This window comes from Mycetomoellerius zeteki, unplaced genomic scaffold (genome assembly GCF_001594055.1).
Source record: "Mycetomoellerius zeteki isolate Tzet28-1 unplaced genomic scaffold, Tzet1.0 scaffold182, whole genome shotgun sequence".
Lineage (NCBI taxonomy): Eukaryota > Metazoa > Arthropoda > Insecta > Hymenoptera > Formicidae > Mycetomoellerius > Mycetomoellerius zeteki.
The window spans coordinates 1-5321 of record NW_017256778.1 but is presented as its reverse complement, the minus strand read 5'-3'; positions in this window follow the sequence as shown (position 1 = coordinate 5321).

Here is a 5321-nt window from a genome sequence, read left to right as displayed (position 1 = left end):
AATAGACAGAAAAAAATCTTAGAAAACTGATACGTGCCGATAATGATCGTAAATACTACGAATCTAATGCCTAAATTCTAAGCAGGATCGTAAGGCTCGTAACATATTCCTGTAAGATTTGTAAAAATTTTTAAGTGCTTATACCTTTATACAATATTTTTGCAGATAGCTTCTTACTATAAAATAATTGCCATAAAATTTGCAAGAAATCGTAGATATTTACGAGTAATCGTACGTCTTACGATACATACGCATAAAATTAGAATACTAGTCATAAGTTCTTACAAATTTTACGAGAACACATTACGAGTCTTACGATTCTGCTTAGGATTGACCCATAATTTAACTTTTTCCAACGCTTGATAAATTAGCAATAGATAATACGCGACGTTTATATATTGGATTGAGTAAAAAGTAACTTTTAGAATTTTTAGTATTATAGTAATAATAATTAATAGTATTTTTAGAATTGAACCTATAAATACGAAGTTATTTTTTATTCCACCCAATATGATAATATTTTCTCATCGTTTTTATACAACTGAAGATACCTTTGTCGATACCTAGGTTGAAATTGTGCATATACTAGTACCGCGTGTAAATCGTGAGAATCCTAATTGAGATTCCTTACGTGGATTCACGGTGTTAATGGAAGGCCACCGTTTTCGTCGACGGACGATTCGGGCATTTGATCAAGCCAATCCAAGTACTATATTCTAATGTTTCCAAGTATTCTAATGTGCGCGTAATTTGTATAAATAATAATCCCTCGGATGCGATCATCCGAGGCAGATTGGCCTCAAAAAAAAAGTTGTCTCAACTTGTTAAAGCGATATTGTGACCTTTTTTAATTTTTATAAGATTGGAAATTCATTATTGCGGTATAAAACGAAGATGGGAGGAACACGAGAAAAGTCTCGCCGTTGTGGGATAGATGCGACGTGCCGTGTCGTTTAGTTAGTAAACAGTTAGTAGTGTGCCGCATAGTAAGTCGATTATGTCAGGCACGCTTGAAATGTTTAGTGAAAAGCAACGTAACGAGCCGGTTCTCGGAGCTGTAAAAATTATGGAAGTATCTCTATGAGAGAGTACTGCCTCAAGTTCTATGCACAGTCGATTTTCTGACGATTCATTTCGAATATGTCCGTTCTTTCGCGCGAAGTCAACCGGGCGTTCTCTGTACCATACCGGCGATGAAACGCGGGCTATTACGTAACTACTTTAGACGCACACTTTATATTTTAACACATGCTTCTATAGCGATTTTCTACAAAGTAAGATAGAAATGAAAAAAAAAACGCAATCCGTAATATTTCCCCGACGTGACTGTACGTGTTTGTACAAAAACAAATTATGGAAATGTAAATTGTCTATCGTTCGGATCTCGTAACGAACGAATGATTGTTAATATCCTAGAGTTAAGTACATATATTAAGAACCTAAATTAAGTTCTAATTGTATTTATACTGTGAATATACGCGGATTTAAATAATATCAGTGTATTCATTACTATTCTGTGTAGCTTATTTCTCAGTACTCATGGAATATTTATGGATTTGATGCACGTATCCTATGAGAATAGAAAATCACATATATATACATATATATATATATATATACATAGGATGTATCCGAAATAACGTACACTAATCATACAGTGCTATTCCTAATAAAAAAACTGAGTCGAAAAGTCCTCTACCATTTTGCAATTTTCGCAATAGTTAACAAGATATTAATTACTAAAAATCGTTGAATATATTGATTTTCAATTTTTTACTTAAATACTATCAACTTTACAGAAAAACCTCAACAGACAAAAATTATTTTCTCATAAAACTAAGAATTTTTTATCAACTTTTTAGTATTGCATTTTCTTATTTTTACCAACATGAGAAAATACGGTATTAAAAAATTCTGAAAAAATTTCATAACTTTATGAGAAGAAAATAAACAATTTTTATCTCTGTGGCAGTTTTTCTATAAAGTTGATAGTATTTGAGTAAAAAATTATTGAAAACCAATATTCAGCGATGTTTTTATATTAATATCTTGTTAACTATTGCGGAAATTGCAAAATGGTAAAGGACTTTCCGACTCAGTTTTTTATTAGAAATAGCACTGTATGATTAGTGTACGTTATTTTAGATACACCCTGTATATATACACGTTATTTCTTGTTGAAGTTTTACTTATATAAGCATTTTACATTAGAAATAAAAATCTTTTATAAATAAAACTAATATTTCCTCTGTAATTAAAAAAGTAATTAAATATTATAAGATAAATGTAAAATAAAAAAATGGAAAAAGAACTAAATTAATAATGTACACAATTATGTGAAATAAATTTAAAAACTATAGCTAATGTCACGAATTTACCGTTGTATCTGTAGAAAGTTTGTGATTGATTACAATAATGAGAACCATATTTTGTAGCAATTTAATTTTAATCCTATTATAACAATAAATAATTGTTATTAAACAATACTTTGATATTATAGCAGTGAACATGGACCATGCAAGAACGTTCGTAGAAATAAAGCATTTATTTTTAACAGTTTAGGTTGACCAACAACGTTGGTCTCATATCTTTGAAAAGAATTCACGTTTTTTTTAACGTTAAAGGTACACGAGTAACGAATTCTTAAGATAACTTAGATTCCAGTATCGAACGTTTGCATGGAAACATTAAGGAGGTTCGCCTATTATTTTGGCATAAAAATGCAACTGAAATAAATTGTCATTACAGTGATTCCGTATCATATGTAATATTAGTGTAATGAACTGTGGATACTATTTATGTGTTATATTCTTAGTAAATTATTAGTGTATACTATTAACAAATGTATAAGATTGTCAACGACTCAGAAGGTCGAGTGTATATTTGGCAACGTTGTACTTCGCGATGTGACAGGCAGTCACATCGGAGATGGATTCTAGGTTCTATGTGAAGTTGGCTTCGTATCAGCTGTGCACTGCGGCGTTACCAAGACACCCCAAGTCTCTTACTACTAATGCGATCCGTGAGGTAAAGGTAAACTTTGCGACAATAAGGCTTTAAAAACTCATACGGTAAAGTCCGATTTTACTTCTTTTGTATACAATTATTGATATTTCACCTACCAAATCCTAGTTTTTCAAAGTCCTAAGTTGGCTGATTATGTATTAAATCGATGATTATATGTACTTCGGAACGACTGCCTCCCATAAGGCGATATGCTTAAAATGGTCAATTTCAGAATAACTTTACAAGAAAACTATACGGTCAATATTGCTTAAATTGTGGGATAATTTGTATACATCATGCGCTTCTGGCTGAGTGCTTATTACCTTGGATTAAAATGAGAAGACGGGATGATTCCGTACAGCATAGTGAAAAACGCCTGATTACAATGGTTGTAATTGTTGTGGAAGAGAATAACGACAATAAGGCTCTCGTATATGTAAAATAAAATACGCGAATGACTGGCGGATATACTCGACTAGCGACGACTTGACCATTGAGATCCTGGATGCTGATTACGAAGGTATAGAGTCTCTGAATAATTTAGATGTTACTAATACTATGCGATGTGGAAAACATGTTAAGAATTATGCGTTACAGAATGTATTTAAAATATACAACTGGTGGTGGAGTGCAACGTCAAAAAGAATCAAGTTTAAAAAATAAAGTATAAGATTTTTTTAAAAATACATTTTAATTTCTTTCTCCTTTCTCTGTAATTAAGAATCTAGCAATAATGATAGCTGTTCAGTGGTAGTACGATATACTTAGTTCAATAGTGTTCGATATGTATTCAATAATAATAGTGGGAGTGACTTATTCTCATAGATGACTCATTTCCTTCATGTCAGGTAACTTGAAATTTCTCAAAAGAAAAAGAAATAAGACCTATCCATCGGTGCACATAAAGTCCACCGAACTTCAAAGGTAACAAAGTTATGAGACATTGAAACTACAACAGGCCGCCATTTCTAAACTATTATACACTACTCAACAAAAAATAGGGAACACTTTCGAATACGCTCAAAATTGCACAATATTCAGAACACCATAACTCGGTTAAAAAACGTCGCAGAAAATAAATCGACAAAGCATTTTAAAACTTGAAATCTCTACTTTTCAAATCGGTAATCGATATTTAAATTTGATCGCGCGATTCATGAAGCTACGCGCATACAAATGGATACCGGTCAAATTTTACAAATGTGTGGCGTGTACTAAAAATTTCACAATAATGCGGTTCACAGCATTCGAAAGAGTGAAGGTACTTTACTCTCGACGTGCGGTGCAGGCGCTCAGATTAAAAAATTGTTTAAACATATTTAAATGACAGAAATCTGAACGAAATCTATAGAAATCGTTGGAACTATTGTAGAACTATCGGAAAGTGCCAAAAAGTTGGCTGCTAAAAGGTACTTTACTCTTGACGTGCGGTGCCAGCCCGCGGTTTTATTATTTAAAATTACTTAGTTATCAGGAACTGTAGAACTCATCGAGAACTGTAATATTACTGAACTATTGTTAAAATTTATCAGGAACTGTTGAACTCAACGAGAACTATAATGTTACTTAGTTTTCGACTGATTTTTCGAATTTTGCGGTGCCACGGGAAATTAGCACTTCAAATTTTCATGTGTTATTTTTTTGGCTAAATCAACGGAACAATTTATAAAAGTTATCAGGAACTATAGAACTATTGCGGGTGCCAATGGAACTTGCATCAAAATTTGTGGTACCAAAAGTCGAGGTGCCAACTTCACACACGTTACCACTTAACCTATTAGTAGTATGTGGGCAGCCATGGAGAGTCATAACAAACCCCCTCCACTGTATCCTGGCGACAAAACAAACCCCCTCTTCCCCAACCGAGCTGTCAAAACAAACCCCCTCCGCGCCGCCGCAGACATCATGGTCGTGGCCAAGACGGGTCCGTCTGGAACAATGGGGATTATGATTGGTTGGAGACGAAAAAAGAGGATAATGAGGTAATTAAATAGTGTTACATCCCAGGGTTCGACCCATGGTGGAATTAGAAAGGTGAAGCATTCCGAAGGATGCGCAGTAGTCAATAAATTAGTCAATAAAATAGTGGGGGGTTTAGCCAATCAGATATATGCGGCAATACATAAAAAGAATATGCGGCTGGCAGCTTCATTCCATCAGCTGTTCAGCTCTTTCGTTGATCGGAATCGGAAAACTATACAGCGGATTTAACATTTAAGAAGCTCTTTCGTTACTTGCTCAGGTAATAAGTGATCAGGTGACAGGTTATGTGTCAGTGCTTTTTCTAAAAAAAGTATTGTTATAATTGTATACCA